This window comes from Xiphophorus hellerii, chromosome 12 (assembly GCF_003331165.1).
Source record: "Xiphophorus hellerii strain 12219 chromosome 12, Xiphophorus_hellerii-4.1, whole genome shotgun sequence".
In the NCBI taxonomy this organism is placed as follows: Eukaryota; Metazoa; Chordata; class Actinopteri; order Cyprinodontiformes; family Poeciliidae; genus Xiphophorus; species Xiphophorus hellerii.
This window is the reverse complement of record NC_045683.1, coordinates 22,549,339-22,572,007: the sequence shown is the minus strand read 5'-3', so window position 1 is coordinate 22,572,007 and position 22,669 is coordinate 22,549,339. Positions and strand designations below refer to the sequence as shown.

The following is a 22,669-nucleotide window of genomic DNA, read 5'->3' as shown; positions in this document are numbered from 1 at the left end:
ATACCACATGCTGAACAATCCCAGTATTTATTTAGCTTTGCTTGCTTACATGCAAACACGCACACAAAAAGACAAACTCCATCAACAAATCATTAAAACACAGCAACAAGTAATCACAGTGACTGGATACTTTCTAACAGCATAGTATATGAGGATCATTGTTCTTTTTTATGACTTCATGATTAGAGCCTTATTGAAGTTTCAGGAAACTCTACATGACCTTCCTGTGGTGAAATAAATTTTTTTGTCAATAGTTTTCTCCTTCATTGCATTGGCTTTTTCTAGATCATTAGGTTGTGATAACCAAGAGGATTGTACTTACTGTAAAATGCATATATAGAATCCACAATCATTACATTTAATTTCATTATTTGCTTTATTGGAGTAACAGTAATGGACTTTGTGTAACCCGCTGTAGGGCAAACAGCTCAGATGAGGATACAGGAGTCCTCTCTGTTTTCCTGTCTTACTTATTTTTCTTTGCCTTTTTTTCCTTTGCTGATTTATTGGATGATGATCTCTTCTTTTCCTCTAAGGAAGAGCGTGTGCTTTGGGCATGTGGCCAACAGAACACGTGTTAATTGATGTCAGTAATCTGGTCACCTTGAGAGATAGTTAGGAGGGCAAGTCTCTATTAGCTTTAGTTTATGGAGGGCAAATTCATACTTGCATGCTCAAACACAGATATGCATGGAAAGCAGTTTTTCAAAGACATCATGTAGAACATCATGTAGCTGCACAGAACACAGAATGCATGTGACAGCACCATGTACTGAAGATGTCGGGGATGATACTTTAGCAATAATCTCGTCCGCTGGTGTCTGATGCAAGTAAAACACGAAGGTGTAGGCCGAAACTCCTGTTTCTTTAAATGCTGTACGAAACACATTATGACGAGTGCAAATCCAAGATAAGTTTTTTCTTTTTTTTCCCTTGTTGGATAAGCGAAAGAGGTTGGATCTGAAGGAACCAAAAGAATCTACATTAGGGAGAGATATCTGTTAATTAAATCTGTCCCAGTCTGATCTCTTATCTCTAACAAGTAACTTACACTGCCTCTGGTGCTGGGTGGATGTGCATGGACACACAGACTCACACGCGCATACACACCCCCTCACACACACACGCACGCGCACCCCCGCACACGCATGCGACCACACACACAAGCAGGGATGGATTTAGGAGGATGTGGGACTCTGGGCTATAGTTTGTTTTGGAGCCCAATCATGCAGGTGAAATTTACAGTAAAGTGTGAGTTAGATCCATATCATCTTGAAAACTGCTGTGCCTGGTTTGATCTAAAACAGTCCCTGTGTTTTTTTTTCCTTTAAAAAAAGTATCTTCCTCTACAGATTTCTTACATTGTGTTTTTTTGTCGAGTAGTTCTCGACTACTTTGACTGTAGTCAAACTGCGTTAAATATCACACAGTTTTCAAATAATGAATTTATTTATTGAGCGGGTAAAGCCAATTCATACCAACATAACGTTTTTTAAATGTATGTTCAACTAATTCATGTGAAGTACAGACCAGTTGCCAGGATCGTTAATGTGAACATCCAAGTGGAATAAATACAAACCACTGAATAGAAAAGGAACTGAACAAAACAAACTGAACATTTTGACTGGACTAAAGATAAAAAAGATAAACTGAAATACTGAGCTCAATAGGACTGGGGCTTTGACTTTGACATGCTGGCTTGTTTTTTTTTGTTTTTTTTTTTCAAAATAAAAGCCCAGGCACAGTTATGCCAATTAAAGGAGGGAATGAGGGACATTTTCTTTTCTAAATTATATTTATTTTTTTCATTGTCAGATTGAAAAAAGTCAATAAAATCAAACCTGTCTGAAAACAATAAGTAGGCTAGAAGGTCTCTGATATTGATACATCGTGCTCCAACTTAAAGGAATTGAGAGAACCAAAGTTATTGACATTTGGACAGTTTCTGGGATGTGGAAAACTTCATGCAAATCCTGAGTTTTCATCAAATGTTCTGAAGAGAATCCGATCTTGACTTTGTGACTAATCTCCAAGAAACCTGGGTTATGACGGAGAAAACTACAGGCTTGTCTTTTAAAGGGGACTTGCTTTCACCAGCAGAAAAGCTCTTTCTAAAGTCTGTCCCTTAATATCACATTCACTGTATTCATAGTAATGTTTTCAGTTTGTTTTGTGTCATTGTGTCTCAGTTCAGCATGGAGATTAAAGTGTAAATTTTTTATATGTTCATCTTATTTGTTTCAACAGATTTTAAACATACATTTTTCTAAGCACAAATCACAACACTTGTACATTTGTCTTATAAATGTGCTTTACATTTTCACGAGACTCTTCAAATGCTTCATTATCATGAATCTGTCTGGTTTAAAAGTATTGGAGACTTGAGGAGAATGGGGGATGAAGATTCGGGGTGTATGTGGACCAGATGTCTGGGCTTTCATGAGAGGGGACAGCAGAGAATTGTGTGTGTGTGTGTGTCTCTGGATGTGTGTGTGATGGGGGTGAGGGTGGGAACTTGGGGGACATGACTGTTCTCAATTACCTTGATCAATGGAAATGAAAGTGCCTTGTGTATTGTGTTTGTGTCTTGGTGTGTGGACACTAAAAAAGATGTAAAATATCACAACATAATTTTTTAGTTGATTCCTTATATGACTTAATAAATTATAATTAATATGTAATCAGAGTTGCAATGATAGATTAATGGAGACCACTTGTACTATATGAAATTGTTGATAAAAAATATTATTTGAGGTATGATACAAGCATAGAAACGTCTTTGTTTTTAATAACTACACTGTGCCGAAAACAGTTTATGGGATTTCTTATCTCTGTTTTCTGCTTTATTGAAACCTAAGATCACAATTGATAACCACGTTTTCAAATAATGGTGTTGACATTATTTTCTGTAGTTTTTTTTTTTTTTGAAGACCGATCCTTTAAAAAAAGAATTTCTTAACTTTCTGTAACCATACCAAAAGATGCTTTACGCCATTAAAACCGCTTCTTGTAAGATTAGTTCATAAAAAAATAAAAATCCTCAGTCATCAAAGAGGTGGCTGTCCCATTGGAACTATGTTCATGCCATCTTACCTGATTGGACCCCAGAGTTTCAAGGGAGCAGGACCCCCACCAGGGCTCAGCTCAGTCCCCACAGCTGGCCCAGAACATTCCTGTAAACCACAGCCCACCAGCTAGGAGCCCACTATGCTGCAACATGGCTAAGCCCCCACATAAACAACACCACACCAGTGGGGAGCCTCCACCCAATGGTCCTTCCCCTGGTAACCTCAACAGAGCCCCCCGGGTTGTCCCTGCACCAACAGTTCCTGCTGAGGTGATGCAGGTGCACAGACAGGGACAGTTTAGTTCAGTTTAATAGTTTATTTAACAGAGACATTCAAAAAACATTGATGAAAGATGTTTTGGACAACAATCCGGTTCTGGTCTGACTTGAATCCAGTGTTTTTAGACTTCGAATTAGAACTTATCAGAGAACACATAAACTAATTTGACAAGTTGTTATTTTAATATTGTGTGATAATTTAAGTGATGAGCAAGAGACCTGCATTTGAAAATGTGCAGTAAAATGGGTATTAGTACTGAAAACAGAAGCGATGCCCACAGAAAGCAAAGATCGATTAAAGCAATCGGTAACTAATTGACTCAACTGGAAAAAACATTCATCAATTAGTCGACTACCAAAATAAAAATAATTTGTTGGCTCTAGTTCACAGCCAATAAACTGATTCTGGTTTTGAAGCTGGGGAACACATTGTTAAATGCTTGATTTACCATTTTGTGCTATGATAATTTTATTAGGATTACTTAAAAAAAGCCTTACAATCTCAAAGGAGAATACAGTTGCACAACAGCTGAAAGACCAATCTTAAGGATAAAGTGGTAGCTCCTCTCTGTTTTAATTAGGATTATATATCCCCTTTAAAGGATCCTTCCTCCAAAGCCTTTCTCGTTTAGAGCCCTATAGGGTTACACAAGATTAAAAGCGCTTTTCCTTCTTTACTCTCTGAAACATCTTTGAAATTGTGCTGGGTTCCCCATCTCTGGAACATTTTACCCCCAACCCCCAGAAAGAACAAGGAGGGAGAGGAAGGATGTATTAAGGCAGGGTTTGGGTGGTAAGTGGTGTAAGACTTTTTTCTTTTTCCTCCTAAACATATTTTACTTTATGTTTATCTTCTTTTTTGTGTGTTTTTGCACCAAATATGCATTATCGGTTACCTTATTTCTGGGAAAATGTCTCTTTCATCGCACAAACGGGGGTGGTGTCATGTTACAGTCTACGTTTTTACTGTGTCCTCCGCGTTTGATACTGCAGGCCTGTGTCCAATCAAACAGATCTTCCCCCGTGACCTCTGACCTGTACTCCCATGAGTAGGAAAAAAAGGTACTGGTTTCAGCCAACGTAGGAGAGGGGGTTTAGGCGGGCTGTCTCTGTCTGCAGACTGCTACCCCCCTCTCCACCCTCTTCTTCTTGAAACCAGCTTCATTCTAAACACTTGAAAATCCTCCACATGTGCTAACAATTTGCTTTCACAACTTGCTCTGGATGAGAATGACTCAAAGACATCCACGAGAGCACACACAAACACGGCAGAGAATGCTGAGCCAGGTACACACACACACAGACACCCACCCGCGCACACACACACACACACACACATGATTACATTCAGTCTCCTGGCTTACACTTGCACACCATATTCCTGGTCAACACGGGAATATAATGCAATCATGCAATTTTCCCAGTGTTTTACGTCCTTGTGATTTTTTTCATGTTATACACACATGGAAAGACAAAAAGGGAGGTTTATTTATTGGCTTAAAAAGAATTTGCCACTTTTTTGGTTTATGTCCTTTAACTTTTTTTATTTATTTCTCCAATAGGTTATGAAGCACACTCTGTAATTCTTAAATGCATCTAGAACTAATTTCCGATCCTAGGCTCTAGTGCAATAATTTGTTCAAGAATGTTTTGCTCCTCCATCTGAAACTGCCCAGCACTGGAACCCAACAATAGAAAATTGTCCAATGACATTGGTGTTGCAAAGCAATAAAATAAATTGCGGTCTTCTGTCATCGCTGAAGGTAAATAACAAGACTACTGTTTATTGTCTTTTCCTATTTGTTTTGTCTACTAGTCCTCTGAACAGAACAATGCAAGAAAAATATAATGCGCCAGTAGTCTGCTGTGTGGTCAATAAACATCCTAAAACACTTGTAAGTCCAATGTGTTGCTCTGTATTAATTTTGCAAATGAAATAAGATGGAAATAAAAAAACAGTGCCTTACTAAAGTATTCACATCCTTTGAACTTTTGCTATTTTGTCACGTCTCAACTTACATTTTTTAAAAAGGTTTTATTGGCTCTAGTGGCCTTTATTTGATAGTTAATTTACAGGAAAGTGGGTAATGAGAGAAGGGGAAGACATGTGGCAAAGGTAGCCAGGCCGGGAATCGAACCTGCGACGGCCATGTCAAGGACTGTGTGGGTTGTGCGCAACCCCTGCGCCACCACAGCACATCCCACAACTTACATTTTTACTGTATTTTATTGAGATATTATATGATATCTCAAAATCGCAAAATAGTTCTGAATAGAAAGGAAAATTGTAATAATTACAAGTCTGAAATGTGTGACATAACTGTGCAGTATGGCTACACAAATATGTCCAATTACAAATGTCACAGCAGTGACAGAAAATAGGAAAGAGAAAGAAAGACATTAATGAATCACAATCATCATCCTAATGTTCAATAATACCACTACAATTACATATTTTTCTACTATCTTCTAATGAATTTGCTCAATTTGTCTCTCCACCTAAAGAAGAGCATCCACACACCATGGTGCTGCCACCACCATAAAGATTACATGTAAAGAAAAAAAAGATAGATCTCACCAGAGCATCGTATTTGATCTGCATGGCCTGGTCTTTATCCACAATCTATCAGCATCAGATTCAGAGTGTGCTTCTTGCTCAGTCTGATGCTGTTTGTTGACAAATGTGTGTACTAAAAACCGCGGAGGCCTTCGCAGAAAGCTTTATTTATAGATAAAATTACATGCAATTAAACTCTATTCACTACTTTAGTGCCTTGTAAATTTGTTTGCACTGTATTTATCTGCAGGTGTCCGATAACATGTCTTAATACATAATTACATGCAACACTAAAAATTTTTGGAAAAAAACTGTATCTTAATCTAACTTTTTCATAGTTACACTTTACTGTGTGTTGCTCTAGCACCTGAAATCCCAGTGAAATACATTAAAGTTTTCAGATTGTGATGTGACAAAACGTGGAAAAGTTGCAGACATGAAGGCTTTTGCAAGGCACTATAAATCCTTTTTTGCAGCAGATTAAATGTTCTTTTCAGTCTTCAGTCCTCTCCTCTATTCCAAGTTCAAATTAAATTTGCTTGAAACTCTACCACAGTAGCAGCCAGTGGGCCATTACACAGGTACAGTAATTAGACTCTCTGCCAAATTTCTTTCGTGGCTGCCTGGACCAGGATTTCTCCTCTCCTGACACATTCACTGCCAGCATTAGGCACATGACGCCTTGCTTTTCTTGCAAATGGATTCAAATGAAGAAGACATGGTGGATAATACTGAAAAAATGTCTAATACTGTTGCCCGCCTTAGCATGGCTGATATTAATCTTATGTGAATGTTGTCGCTTCTTCAATAATAGTTTGAAAACAGAAAAAACAACAACATTTACTATTGTTTAAAACACAGCATTGCTGTCACATCAGTATATGAAAATGTGTCCTCAGCCTGTTGCTGCTAAAGTCACAAATAAGCAAATAATGAGCAAGAGATGAGATGGAAATGAAAACATGTGATGTGAAATTGTGTGTAAATGAAAAGAAGAGCAACTGTGCAAATGGAGGAGAAAAGCTTTGTGTACATAAAGCTGTTAAAGAGGAAACAAGCCTCCAAAAAAGGCTTCAGAAAATAAAACATTCATTAATGCAACTTTTTGAAAATGAATATTTTAATAATCACAGTTATCAAGGAGGCAGCGCTGCACTATCTATTCATCTTACTGTGTTTCTTTTAATAACCAGACACACTTAGAGCTGCTTTTTGTAGTTGGCAAACACACTCATTTCTTCCTCAGTGGCCATTAGAGATTAACCGTCTTTCTAACAGCATATGTGCTACATAAACAACAGTTTAGTTAATTAGCTAACAGTGACCTGTATTTCAGTGCTAATTTCTTAAGTGCCCGTCAGGTGGACATGTGGCTTTACTTTAATTGATTCAATAATAGTCTACATTGCTGCTAGAAATAGGTGGCAGTAGGGTTTTACTGAATGAACTAACAAAGACTAGAAGAAAACAAGAATTACCCAGCCAAAAAAATACAATGGCCTGAGTTTGAGAATAACTTTTCATGATTGAATAACTGAAGAATCAATGAGAATTGGTACTGATGGTTGATAAATAATCATGAGATCATTGACAAATGCACTCAAGAAAAATATAGAAGGAGCTTTAAAATCTTTAATCCACTCATCATTAGCTGTAATGGTTTGTACATCACTTGAGTCTTTCACTTTTAATATAATTTTAATTAAGGTGAGGAAATAAAAGTAGAGCTGTGTGGTCAATTTCCAATATCTGGTGTAAAGTCGATACCTGTCAATACTCCCAATACAGATTTTAGCCAATTCCAGTTTTGCTTTCTTTTTAACCATTATTGAATGAGTCATAAAATGAACACTTGCACTTTTTGGAAACAGAAATAATGATTACAGAGTAGCTACAGATTTTGAACAGGATTTTTGAACCAGCTGCTCTTGATCATTCCCAGTTAAAAGCAGAAGCTATTGGGGCCTCTAAGTTATGGAAAGCCTTACCGTTGCAAATTCAACAGATCTTTTCACTTTTTAATTTCACAAGAGCCAGTCACTCTGGCGGTGAAAATCTGGGCATAATGTGATTTCTCAATGCATATCCATTTAAAATAAGCATATTGATATATATTGATAGAGGCCTTGATGGAGGAGATGTGGAATACATTCTGTGGGAATATTATGTTACACAAACATCAGCCCAGATTTTCCTACTGGTTAAATTCATTATACCTAACATTGCATTTTCTTGAAAAGTGCCATACACCACATATATGAACAGTAACGCAGATGTACACACATGCATGCTCAAACACAGGCCTCCAGTTTTGCCACAGGATGCTGTTTTCCAGCTGTTTAAACCGCAGCTCAAATTAGCTGCTCAGCCATTGGAAGGAAAGGCAGGCAGGATACCAGTAATTACTGTCTGATTGGTAGAGTTGCTGCAATTAGCAAGTTTAAGGCATGAAGATTTGCATACATATAAAAAGCCCTTGCAAAGTCACATTGTAATAAAACAATCTTTTACGATACAATAAATTTTCTAAACACTTGTTAAGGAAAAGGAGGATCTGACGTCTCTGCAGAGACAATGCTGCTCAGGAAGTTGTTTTTAAAAGTCTACTTTTAATCTGTTTGTCCTCCGATCATGTAAACACAACTGAAACAGAGCTAGACATGAGACATAAAATTTTTTTTTAAAAAAGCACTGTGGAGGAATTTCTTTGCTCCCTGTATAGCATTTGCGATTCCTCTCCTGCAACACTACAGAGGCTCTCAGCAGTGGTCCGCCCTTATCATAGCACATTTAACAGGGGGCTAATCCAATCAGGTGGGATAACAGGGTTGCTCTCAGTGAGTGGAGGAGGATCAGGCGAGTGCTCCTCTGCTTCCCATTAGTGTGTGTCTCCCCAGCCGGGCCTGTCCTAATCCCATTTCCCCATCTAAAGCCTTAACCCAAACAAGCACGCAGGACAATAATCTCCGGTCACACTTCTGTCGGCCGCCGTGGGCCTTCTGATGCTGCTAATGGAGGCATACCGGCAGTAGTGCCAAGAGACTGCCAGGGGGGACTAGATGTGGTTTGTTGTTTGCCAAAGAACCATTACATCCACAGCTTTCTTTCTCTAAAGCTGCTCTGTTGTTTGTCTCTTTCTCTTTTGAGTAGTGCTGTTTATCTCTTGGTGGTTTGTGTTTCCTCTGTCCCACCAAACACATCCACAAGGGTATGGTCCTCGCAGGGATCACTTTTCCAGTTTGGCGTGTCAGCAACGCCGTTTCATAAACACATTTGATTGTAAGTAATCCTGTTGTCCACAACGCTCTCATTTCCATGAGAACTATTTAAACTCTACATTGTGAGGGACAAGGAGAAGGATTAGAGCTGAGTGGATACATAATGTGCAATGGAAAAGAAAGTCATTAGACTTCATTTTAGAGGCCCTACATAAAAAAATATATAATTTTTGTGAGAATGTTCTTTTGGCTCTCTGTCCTTGTCTTTCTGTCCCAGTCAAAAGCACATGTTCCCCAGATGCAAGGTTCTGATCCAAACCCAGGCTCATCGAGACGCCACCCTGTGTGTCCCAGATCGCTTACACACTCTCCAACGACTTTGGAAAAAAACAGTCATCCGCAAGTCTTATTTCTTTTGGTTTCAGTGAGAAGAATGTGACCCAGCTTTCTAATGTATTCCAACTTAAATGTGTTCAGGACAACAGTGGGTAACTCAAATAATGCCTCTCAGCTAAGCAGCTTGCCTACATATGGGTTACGCTAGAGATGTCAAGATCTGATCGCGAATATTAGTTACTGGTGGAGGTGTTACTTAGTGTGTAGAGGTCCCAGACTAAGCTCAGTTCCCAATGTCTGGTCTTGCTGTTACTGTCAACAATTCTGTCTCCCCCACTCACCACACAAACTGGCCGCAACTTCTGCAGTTAGTTTTTAAAAATTGATGCTTAATTTTATGTTCATGAGTTGCAAAACTCTATTATAGGTTGTGCTCTTTATTTTGTTGGTTTTATGAAGTGCAACTGTGAACAGTTTTACCTCCTTTATACCTTCTTTTCGTTGCAAAGTAGCTTTGCAACAAAATAAAGACTATATTGGTGTCTATAGCCTCCGGTCTGTCCCTCGGACTGCCGAGGAAGCTGTCGGTGAAAATGTGAGCAGCTGAAACATTAGTCGTTCAATTTTATGACGTTCAAAGAAAATGACAGAGTTTACTGTATGTACCAATTCTTTTCATAACTTTTGTCTGCGAGCCTCAAATTATTAACAAGTCAAAAACAGAGTGAATGCGCTAAGTTAGACTTGCACTTTAGCAAACAATGTTGCATTAAAACGTCAGCAAGAGAGCTGTGTTTATTGAAGATTATAGCTGAATGTGTTAAGTCAGATACATAATGAGAAACAAAGTTATGTCATTTAGTAACTTGTCTGGGGACAAATACCTGTTGATTAAAAAAAAAAATAGATCAGCATTTGGAAATGTATTGATGAATGAGCAAGTTAGGCACATTCTCAATACATAAGTAGACCATGTAATCACAAAAAAAGTGCTACTTAAATTTATGAAATTTTATTGCCAATGTCACTTATGTGTCTTTTTGCAATGACAATAAAATAGCTGCAAAATAAAGTCTTTTGTCTAAGTCTGCTGAGTTTTCAAGCAGATATAGGCATTTTTATTAAATTAGAATAATATTGAAAAGTTGATTTATTCTTGTAATTTAATTCACTAAGTGATAAACATTATATACATTAATTAAACACAGACTTATTGTATTTTGCTCAGCCTTTGTTTCTGTTAATTATGATTTTTCACTTCCAGCTAATGAAAACCAACATTTACGATTAGAATGCTACAGACCAGTAACAATCTTTTTTTCTATATTACAGACATGTGGACTTAATAATTGTGCTTAATATATGCTTTAAGGTTATTTTCAAAAGATAACAGATGTCCCTCATTGCAATGCATATTTGAATTTATTAAATATGTCATTGGTTTTAGATTTCAGACTAGGACTGGCCATCGATACCAACTTATTCTTCAAAAATCTTGACCTGCACTTCTTGTGGTTGAACTAAAGTGACTTGTTGACATAATTTTTCATTTGTCTTTGCAACGTGCTTAAATATGATGTTATTTTTTTCATAGAATAGAATAGAAATAGCCTCATTTGAAAGTTTTATCAAAAGCTGTCAAAACACAGTCAATCATATGACCAAAAGGAACCTCTTTTGTTAGATAACAAGAACATGGGTACAAATTCGTTGCACTTGTGACTTTGGTAATCAATATGAAAGTTATACAACAAGCAAAAAAAAAAAAAAGAATTACAAATATCAACCCTGAAAGGATATGCATGCACGTCTCAAAATCATCCATCAAATCTGCTTGATAATTTTGTTCTCTGATGTTGGTAATTTACAATCACTTATGGCTGCATGATGATGAAGCGGTTTTACTAGCAAGCTCACTCCAAAAAGTTCCCTTGAGAGAAAGGAATCATCAATATTATCTTGGATTGTTTCAAAATTGTTGACAGCTGTGGTGTGTGGTTGCTGGAGAAGAATGTCTGCTATCTAAATGATCACAAGCAATCAGGTCCCAAAGTCAGCCACCTGCAAAATGTGTGACCTAATTTTACCGCCAACCTTTTCCTTGAACATCAAGGCAGATTTTAATAGAAGTTAGTCACCAGGTTATTCACCAAAAACATTTGTTTTGTCTGACATTTGAAGGAATAATAACTAATTACTAATATTAAACATCAACACTCAAAGTTAAGTTGGTTGGAGTTCTGTTGATCATGTGTCCATTGGGAAAACAAACACAAAACCTAGAAAAGAACGTTCTATAAATGGAAACAGATTCACAAATGAATCCCTTATATAGAGCTGGTTCGTTTTTATTTTTATTTGCTTTTCAGAAGTAAGCCTTGTGTAACTCATTTTATCTAAATAAAAATCACTGGATTAGTAAGGAAGTTGTTCGCTTCTCACCTCCCGAATGTGCGTTGTATTTTTAAGTGGCAGCACAAATAATTTGTTTGCTTGGAATTGAATGAAATATTTTTCTGGCAAAAGTTACACTACTCTTAACTGTTAATGTCATCAGAAAAGTGCTGCCACACGCTGTCATTTTGAGAGTCCAGTCATTCACTTCGAATGCCCCAGAAGTACGAGGACTCCTGTGAAAGTTGTGCAAGCACAATTCAGAATCAATATTTGCATTTTAAACAAGTCCAGCAAGTGTGCTCTGTTGCGTTCCTTCCCTTCTGAATGTTCTCTGTCGGTGCAATAACACAAATAGAAAAAAACTGCAACTCGGTTCCCATCATTCATGTTAAGGAGCTTTTCAGTACATCATCAACATTGTTTATGAAGAACTTACAACTGGAGAACATAGTGTCTTTGATGATGTTTATTCTAGTTTAGAGACTACTCCACTCAGATTTTTATTGACTTGTTTTAAATTGCAACAAATTTGCTTCTGTTTAGAGGTTAGCCTTTCACTGATCCAGGGATTTCTTCAACTTCCAACAAATTTACTGTGGTTTGACAGCTTTGAGCTACAGGTACTAGTCCTGATAACCCCACAGAACCGCACTTCAAACTTCAGAGCTTCCCATTTACATACAGTAGATACTACTGCTAACTACTGGTGTTATAGCTCTTGTTCTATATCACTGACTTTTAAATGATGCCAGTAGTAATGCTGAATTGAACTTTTTTGAGCTCAGGCACATTGAAGCATCTGTTTTCAGACAGACAGTCGTGGCTTAATGCCACACCAAAAGGATTCCCTATGTTTGTTGTCAAATCTCACTTAAAGTTCAAATATTCAGCAACAGAAATGTCAGCAGAAAAGCATCGTCAGTAAAAAGGCATTATTCGATCTGCTTTGCAAGTGTCATATTCTTATTTAACTACCTCTAGAAATTTCTGCGCTCTGACTTTCCTATTATTTCTTTTCCTCCCGGACTGATGTAACTTGATGAAATCTTAATCTATATTATAAATGCTCTGTTCTTGAAATTTCTCACCTTGCAACAACCCCCAAATCTTATGCTCATCAAAAGGATTTGTCTTTCCCATATGTCAAACCTCTATTTAAAATATTCGCTGCATGAAACAATGTTGGCATTGCATTCGCGAAGCTTCATCATCCCCAACTGTTAAGGAATTGCTTTTGCCCTCAGAACAGTGTGGTGCCTGTGGATCAATTTCCTGATGCTCCCCTTTCAAAATATACTCAGCGGTCCCGGCGGACGTGACACTGTGCGCACGAGGGCAAAGAGAGGGAAAGGGATGGAGGAGGAGAGCCGGGCCCTGGAAGACTCCACCTGGTGGGGTGGTTGAGGGCCAGCAAGAACTCCCCACAGAGCACAAAGCTCGCCTTGTGTAAGATAAGCGTTTGGCACCAGGAGGGCCTTACGGCACTATTTTCATAATCAGAGTCAGTTTGTTTTCTTTAGGCCTCAGAGTCTGAGGCTGTCAGGAGAGCAGCTTGCTGGCAGTGCTGGAGGTTGTGTTTGGTAGCACCGACTAAGGAGAAAGGGTGTTTCTTAAAGGGCAGGTCAGGGGTTTTAGTGTTTACCTCCTGTTTGGCTTTATTTGCTTACTTCACTGATCCCTCCTCCCCTCAGACAGATTTTCAGCTTGGGGTTAGCTTAGACGTATCTCATCTTCAACCCTGACTCGAGAGCTAAATGTTCATTATTTATGTTTCAAGGTCTTATTACAACTGCATAACTTACAGCAAAGTGTAAACAAAAATTAAAAAGCAACAAGTAGAATTTTAACAGATATGGTTGCTGACAATTGCAGTAAATATTTAATTCGTCATAAATATTTTGTCTTTGATGCTGAAATAGATCCTGCACATTTTCTTTAAGCCTTCACCATGCAAACAACACCCATGTTTTTGTTTATTTTCTATCCTTTGGCAGTGCAGTTGTGTAATATTTTGTGCATGTTTATAGTGAAAAAACCACTGTGCAAAACATTCCGAGTTACAAGAATATTTTTCTTGGTAAAGCCTGTTTGGAAAATAGTGCTGCACTTTAATTAGAAACAGAAGATGAGATTCCTTCAGCATGTATTCAGAGTTAACAATACAAAAAGTAAGCAAAGTACTGTTAATTTTTTCTTTTTTTCTTCATGAAAACATAAAACTCAATTTATTCGTCATGCTTATCTAATTCCGAGTTGAAATTCCATCAGTTTTGTTGCAAACAGGTTTCTTGATTTCTCTCGTCTTTCCACAGTACGACTTGGCCCGTCAGAAGTGGCTGTCCGCCAGGACTCCTCTCAGCTCACCTCCCTGAAGATTCCTGGCTCTACAGAAACAGGAAAGGGTAATAGTATTGCACTGGTTTTCCTCTCTTCTATCTGGATCCCCATTACTTTCTCATTCACTGAATAAAATAAGGAGGAAAAGCAGATGTCAAATAACATACATGTGGAAAAATGGACCTGAGCCATAAATTAAACCAAAAGTATACATTGTATTTTATACATTCAAGTAATCCCAGGAGAAAAAAAGGAGAAAAATCAGTTGTATCATAAAATATTTTGCAATAATATTCACACTATTTTTTCCCCTACTTTTAACATCACAACCACAAACTTAGTGGAAGGAAAATAATAATTTATTTTAGGCTTTTGCAAATAAAATCCCAGAAGGTGTGGTGTGCATTTGTATTTAGCTGTTCTTACTTATCCTAAATAAAATCCAGTGCAGCCAGTTTCTTTTAAAATTCACTAAGTTTTTAGACGAGGTTCGCCTGGGTTCTGCAGTCATTCTGACTGAGCTTGAACTATTGTGCAAAGGAGAACTGGGAAACATGTCAGCCTGTAGATGTGAAAAGCAGGTGGAAACATACCCCAAATACTTGCAGCTGTCATTGCAGTGAAAGGCGGCTCTACAAAGTGCTGACTCAAGTGGACTAAATAGAAATGCACAACACACTTTTTAAAATTTTATCAGTGTTAAAAAAACCTGTTAAGTTGAGGGTGTTTCTACCTCTTCAGAAATTATCTTTCTATGTCCAGAATATAAAATCCAAGGGCCTCAAGCTCTTTTTTAAACCATTGTAAGTGCTTTACAGTTGTAAGAAAACACACTTTTAATTTTATGCATTTTTCCAAAATGTTTCCACAACAAATAAAATATTAAAATCAGATTTTATTCCCGCTAATTGTCACATGGAGCCGATTCCTCAATAACCCAAATATTTTGGTTTCTGAAGGGCAGCAGGGTCAAAGGTCATTTATCTGGAAGAGGGATGATTACTATCAGAAGGTGAAAAAAAACTACGTGGCCATTCGTCGGAAACTAAAATATTGCAGTGAGAAGGTTATCAGTGTTGTCTGTCTCTGCTGAAGCTGCAACTTCTCTCCAAAAAGGTGGACAAACATGCAGCCAGACACTCAAAAGTTTCCGAGTGTTTAGAAGTCACTTCACCCCTGGCCAAGCCTGTGGTGAAGCCACCCAAGTCTAGTCATATCAGTGGGATCTGCTAACTAGCCCCCGAGGACACTGCCAGGTTTTTATAGTAAATTGTGGAGTGAACCACAACTAAATAAAAAGAAGATAGGCTTCTTCTGACTTCATAGCATTCTGTGGTCTACATTTTCCTGCGAGTTCTGTTTTGCTTTTGACTCTTTCCATCCTTGGCTTCTCCTTTCATCTTCACTCAAAAATGCATCTGGATGAACCATTCCTCTTCATAGCTTTTTGCCAGTCTCTTCAGCTCTTTAAAACAGTGTTTTGACGTTACAGGATCGAAACCAAAGATTTAGTATGATGAAAGTCTTAATCTGTTCAAGAAGTCTGTAAGTTATCTGTAATCACAAAAGAGCCACAAATATTTTTCGTAGATTGCAGTTTTTTTCTCTCTCTCCCTTGTTCTGTTCTGCGGCTCATCCAGGCAGTAAAATATGATCATCTTATCTCGTTTTGTATCTGAAGGGAGGCAGTGGCGAGGGCTCGAGAAAACTCCCGCTGAGCACAGATGTGGACAGCTTCAGCCAAAAGCACCAGCTCCGTTTGCCAAAACACAACTGTAAAACTCTGCCTGCAATAAGTAACCATGAAACCAAAACATCTTTTTTTCTAACTGTGGGATCAGGCATGAACCTGAGTCACAAGGGGACTTCAGGGGACCACTCAGGCCTGATTGAGTGGAAAACCTTCAAGTTAGCAAAGTTTATATTGGACTAAGGAACTTGTGTGCAGAATGAAGTCATTCAGCATACTCTGTAGTTTCATATATTTTCTCTTTAGTATTGTGAGGCACCCATCCCAAAGAGGCCCAGTCCGTGAGATGCACTGCATAACATTACTGTAAACTTTCTTTGGCCCATATTAAACAATGATACATTTTTTATTTGACCATTTCAGAACAAATATGTGAAGTGCAGAGTTTTACTGTTGCTGCCAGTGATTTTCTCAGCTCGGTGCCCAACTGCTCAGCTCTGAGGCCGGGTAAAGGAGAATAAAGTACAGACAGTACTTTCTCATTCCCAGGATTGACTTCATACTTTTGCTCCAACCCACTGTGGTTTCACTGGATATGCAACGTGCAGCCATAAATTAGGTAAAATTCCTGAATGATCAGTTTTGTTTAAGTAGTAAAATGGTAAATTGCATATACTTTTACACTGCTTTATCAAGTCTACAGCATCCCAAAGCGCTTCACACACACACTCCCACGCTGAAGCGTCTTGCCCGAGGACCCAAAGACTGAGGCAGAGAGGGTAAGGGTTTGAACCGGCAACCCACCAATTGCAGGATGAACTCCTACCACCCCTGGAAATTACAGAATTTAAAATTGCCTAAAAAGATCATTTATGAATCATAAAGAACCTATGGTTTTTAAATTTAGTATTCTAAATTTCTTTTTGCCATTTTGCCAAAAAGCGTCACTATGTCAGTTTGATTCTTTCCTCGCTTCTTTGGGTGAGCAGAGCAGCAATGTTTTAGTATAGGCTTGGAGTCTTGTTATACTTTTTTAAAAAATATTTACTGGTTGGGCGACTGGAAGACAGTTGATTGTACCGGATTTATTTAAGGGTGTTAAAGTGAAGGGGTTTAAATCACAGCATATCACCATTTTTATCTGTAAATCACAACCAAATTTTTCTTTAACTTCAAGAAAATAGACAACTTTGTTTGGTCTATCTACAGCAACATAGACACCGCCCTATCAAGTTTCTTTTCTCTCCGACTATTTCTCTGTTAAACACTGACTCACAAAGGAAGACACACACGCATAGCGTTTTTTTTATCCGGTCGTTTTCTCATGTAATGTGACCTGGAGAGGCGCCAGAGAGCCCGTGGAAGGTCTGTGGCCTGAGGCCTGCCGACACCTCTTCGCAGTCCTGTTGAAATGTTTATTTATAACTCTCTTCCAGCTCCACCTCCCTCTATCGTCTGCCAGCCACCATGCCAATCCAAACACACCAGGCCTCTCCAGACTGATCCAGAGCATGATTTCAGAAAGAAGAGAAGCCTTTCCCTTCTTTTTTCTTCCCCCCCTTCTCCAGCCCGAACTCGCCCACCCTTTCCTGCCTCCCACTTTTCTAAAGAGTGACACTTTGGGAGAGAGAACTGAGCGCACACTGAAAGCGAGAGGAAAAGAAGGAGGAGGGAGGGCTGGATGGATGGATAGAAGAAAAGAGGGGGGGTAAAGGTTTCCTCCATGCTGCAGAGGCTGCTAAATTGGTTTCAGAGCAGCAGTTGGACTCCGGGGATGTGTGGCACACACTACTGACTAGCTGTGTTTGCTTTTGTGGGGTGTAGGAAATTTGATCACTGTCCTTGTTGCCAACCCACATCCCACCCGTCACCACCACCAAGAATGAAGGGGGGAAAGAGGACAGTCATTCCTAAACAGGTATCAGTGATACATCTGTAATAGAAATAACAAACATTAAGTCAGGGTAAAGGAAAAAGTGCACATTTCACTCAAATGTTAAATGGTTACATCATACCACATGAAGAATCATCTTGTTAAACAGGAAGTAACTTGTCTATGGAAGGTGGAATGATATATTGAATCCCTGGTGAGTCCAAGGTTGAAGGCTCACTAAATGTGTTCAATTGGGCCGGGCCTTCCAAAGCCGTGCAGACCGGCAGGCAGAAACAGGGCCGTGGGGAAATGCAAGACACCCAAGAGATCTCAGGTGCTTTGAGGCCGAATTTCTGCTGCTGCACAGCTCACTGGGAAAACTCAAGAGCAATCTGCTTAAGGAAAATCTTTTGTCCAAAACAACTGTTCCAAATTATTAACATAAGTTATTAATTTAAAAAATGCATCTTAGTTTGTTGCCCTAGTAAGAACTGCAGTTTTTTAAAAATCTGAGATGTTTACCTTCTCATAACTGTGCGTTTGTCTGCGTGATAGTATAGACGTCTTTGCAATGCAGCCCTCTCTGACTCAGCCTCTGAGACCTTGGAGATTCATTTGCAGTAAATGTTGAAATATCTCCCAACCATGCAAAAAGACAAACATATACCATATTATTTCCAGTCAATCAAAGGAGGTGCTGTCTGCTGAATAATATATAATTGCATCAAATATTTATTCCAACATCAAAAAGTGGAATAGCAATACATTTGAAAAAGCCATATTTGTTCAGAAGATAATGTCCATGCAATTAAATGACGTAGCCAGTTTTAAATGTAAGCCACAAATCACAAAAAAGTAGTTAATAAGGCATATGCACACTGATGCAAGTGGCTTGCAAAACACAGATTTTCTGCTAGAATTTTTAAAAATACTTTCAGAAGAGTAAATTATTTTCCATCTCAGTTTGTGTGTTACATGTGTGGACAAGAGATCTAGAATTGATGAGAAGCAATGGCATTGATGCTCCCTTTGCATGTGAGTACTATTATTTTCTGTGTTGGAAAAAAAAACCCCAAAGAAAAATAAAAGAGTGTTTTGTTTGTTGAAGACTATCTGGGCCCAAGTCACAGCTTCTATATAGCACAAATCACTTCTGTTTAATTAGCACTGGTTATTAATGTGTGTCTGTTTCAAACGCATCATGCAGACGCCTATGAACACATAAAAATCGAGCCGATTTTAGCGCCAGGTCTTCATTGCTCTCTCAAGACAGGTTGCTTGCGTTGCATCTGAACACACTTGCCTTAAATTGCATGTATATGATGACAAATCCTTTATCTGATTTACTGTGTATTTTTGCAGCCTGCGACATATTCTCCTAGTGAATAAATGATCCACCGAGTGTTATGAGGACTTTGTATGTGTGTAACTGTCCAAGTACAGGTGCAGAGAAGTTGATTGCGGTTTTCTGTTTGTGTGTTTGTATTCCTGTTTATCATGAATGAATCCTCTGGGGCTGCCGTCTCCACAGTAACCATCTCTCTTGGTGGTCTGGCATTAATAGTCTGTCTGGTGTTGATGATTTAGATATGGTGAAGAACAAAATAGAAATACTTCAACAAAAAAAAAAAAGAAATAAAGAATAGTTGGCCCGTAAAATCATTTAACAACCTGGAATAATAAACACCTCAACAAGTAAATGAATAATCAGTAAATAAAGGGGTCAGTTTAAGCAACCTCCCCCCCCCCCCCCCCCCCCCCTCCAGCTTCCTTGTGTGTTGGTAGGGGTGTGTGTGTGCGTGTGTCTGCCTGTGTGTGCATTTGAGCATTTGGTGTTTGTTTTTCCTCTTTGTCTCATTTCTCCCCCCACCTCTCTGGAGTGAAGAGAAATTGAGAAACCAATCTAAAATCCATCAGGACTTCCCTGCCCACAAGCCCCTCTCCCTCTAACCCCACTTCCCCCACCTTCTCTTCTCGCCCAACCACCCAGCACCCAACACACACACGCCCGCACACACACAAACCACTCTTGTTTTTTTGTGTTGCAGGCGTCTGGAAATTGGATGAGATGTTCGTTTAGCGGGCAGCTGGTCTGGGGCCGATATGAATTGCGTTTCCCCACGCCAGAAAAGGTCAAGCCCCCTCGCCTTGACAGAGTGCATCAGCCTATTGAGTGGCGCTTTAGTCCATTTACCAGCAACCAATGGCACGACGGCGCATGGGAGAGAGTGAGGCACAAAAACTCTGTGTAGTAAAGAGAAAAGAATGACAACACGTCAGATATAAATTCATTGTTTCTCATCACCCAGCTGGGGCAGGAATGGCTGGGAGTGATTGCTGGGATGGGGGGAGTGGGAGAGGAATACTGCCATCTGAGTGGGCTTTGCATGTGTGAGAAAAGAGATGAGCACCTCTCCTTTACCAGCAGTGATACAACATTTGACTTTGGTGCAAATGTTTAAAACTAAAACACAATAAATTGCGGTAATTGTGGGAATTTGGTTAAAAGAATTACACAGTAGAGCCGTTTTACTCTAATTTATCAAGTAACAGAGTGGTTCTCAAACCATAACGGTTTTAAAACTTTACCCCCTTTATTGACACCTATAACCATAGAAAAATCATAAAAAAAAATAAAAGAGGTGTATGTGAAGTAGTGCAGTCAGTGTCAATAAAGTTGATAAGAAATCCATTAGCAGACAGTTCAGTGTTCTTCCTGGTGGATTTTATTTTTTGACATTTTGGTTTTATGATATTGTCAATCTCCCAGAAGCCAAAATCTTACTGGTTTTAAACAGAATTGGAAAGACACTGGCATTTCATTAGTGTGTACCATTAGAAAATAAGTCAAACCAAATAACAAAATCTTAACAAAGAAACAGCAATAAGGTTATTAATCTAATTCACAACCTCATTTACACACCAAAATGCTGCAAGTAAAAACATTTAATGCAAGGCAACTGAACAAATTACTTTAAAAAGAATAAAGAATGCAATACAAAAAGAAAACCCTTCACTTGGTTCTGCCCAGTGATGCAATCAGTGACATCAGGCGCCAATTTAAATAGGAAATGCTGGCCCGTCCCCCACACCTGTTCTGGATTTGTAATCTAAAGGGATGAACAATGTTGAGTATCAAAGAAACAAACAAAAGGAATTTGCCAAAAATGTACGTTGGAACAGAAGAAATATTCAAATGGATCAATGGTTCAGAAGTGTTCGCTTTAAAAAGAAAGAAACATGCATTGATGTAAAGTGCAACATAATATACCACAAACAAATCTGGGATAGTTAGTAAAGTGAAGTTAAAACAGCAATGTTTAAACTAAAGCAACATGATCAACTAGAGGAAGATGATATAAAAAATAAAACATGTTTAAGGGACAAGTGGTGAATAAATACTAACTTAACCACTTTGTCACTGCAAAAGCCTGCTTTGTTGCTTAAATATGCACCCTTAAGACTTCTATTAATAATCTGCTTTCTACTTTTGATTTAACTTCAACACCTAGTCTTTATTATACACATCTAACATTGATTATAGTGTATCTGATTAACCTAATTCAGCTGTCTTAGGGGAAATGAAATCAGCTCATTTGCAGTAGATCTTTTTGCTAAAGCCATACATCGAGGAGAAGCTTTAAAGGGTCTAATCGTGCAGGTTTATGAACCAGGAGGAGAGTTTCAATGTGTACACCATACACAAACGATGGGACAGGCTGCACAATATCAGAAAATCATGTAATGGCGGCATCATGAGAAAATAAAGCGATGATCTCAGTTGCACTTGATCTTAAGTTTTTCTTACTCCTGTCTTGTTCATATGTATTTCCAACTCTGTTAGTGTTCGAATCTGGGACTCTGTAATCTGTGTCAGGCATGAAAATGACCTAAATCAAACAGGCTGAATATCTTATTGAAATGTTAAATGTATAGTCATCATACTGTAGATATTAGTCAACAATTATTGCATTCTTAAACAGTCTTCTACAATAGTAATGATATTTTCATGACTATATATTTGCAATATATTGTACAACAAAGTTGCTAATTTGGAAAGAGTGCTTTCCCTCGTCCCAACCACAGCTTAACCCGCTGTTCTCATCCCACACCTGGCCGTGTCCCTCAGTGTCTCTTGGCCTGTCTGGGGGCAGAAGGTTTAGTTTCAGTTTAAGTAATGTGGATCCAAAATAATTCATTCATGTCTATGACAAAAGAGCAGATCATGAAAACTAAACAGTTAAAAACAGATTTGGTACAGTCCATCTCAGAAGGTGCCTGCATATTTAGCACATTAGAGGTAAGATGGAGGATAGAAATATTTTATATCCACCAATCTGTTAATTTTATCTCTATTACAGTGACGCAATCCTTGACTATGTTGGCCAATCCCCTCATAATACGCAGTTTGTCTTTGAAAATAAACTTTCCAAATGCCTGCTTTGTTAAAGGAAATAACACACTCCCCAAATTAAAACAGAAAAGCTTGAAACGGACATTTTGAATGTGTTGGTACAACTATTGTGCAGGACTTGTATCATTTTCCGCTCCCCCGCCCTTCCTCATTTTAATACATGCAGGAGGAAAAAAGGTTGCTTTCCCTTTAATTTTCATCCCTGCATATCTGGGGGAGTTAAGGCAAAGCAATTAAAACAAAGGCATATTTAACATGAGGTTAATGATTGGCTGACCCTGCAGTCAGCACAGTGACAATATCTTAATTATTGAGAAACCTAAAGTCATTATGCCTACGAATGGCCTGAGGAGCATCTCTATTGATTGGGATCCAGTCCCATTACAGGCCCAGCCAGGACCGTTGAAGCCCTTATTATAGACACTCTCTCTTTCTTTCCCTCTTTGTGTCATACAGAAAACTTTTTAAAATATTTAAACTGAAAGGTGAAAATACATATTA

The 22,669-nt window shown here is 38.5% G+C and overlaps 1 long non-coding RNA gene across 1 annotated transcript in view; it reads left to right on the top strand.

The window, feature by feature from the left end:
- LOC116729206 (uncharacterized) overlaps positions 1 to 21,540 on the top strand; it is a 29,587-nt gene extending 8,047 nt beyond the window's left edge. Inside the window, exons 3-4 of the long non-coding RNA XR_004341107.1 lie at positions 14,167 to 14,256; positions 19,803 to 21,540. This is a non-coding gene — a long non-coding RNA (uncharacterized LOC116729206). The remainder of the gene's footprint in view (positions 1 to 14,166; positions 14,257 to 19,802) is intronic.
- The last annotated feature ends 1,129 nt before the right edge of the window (positions 21,541 to 22,669 follow it).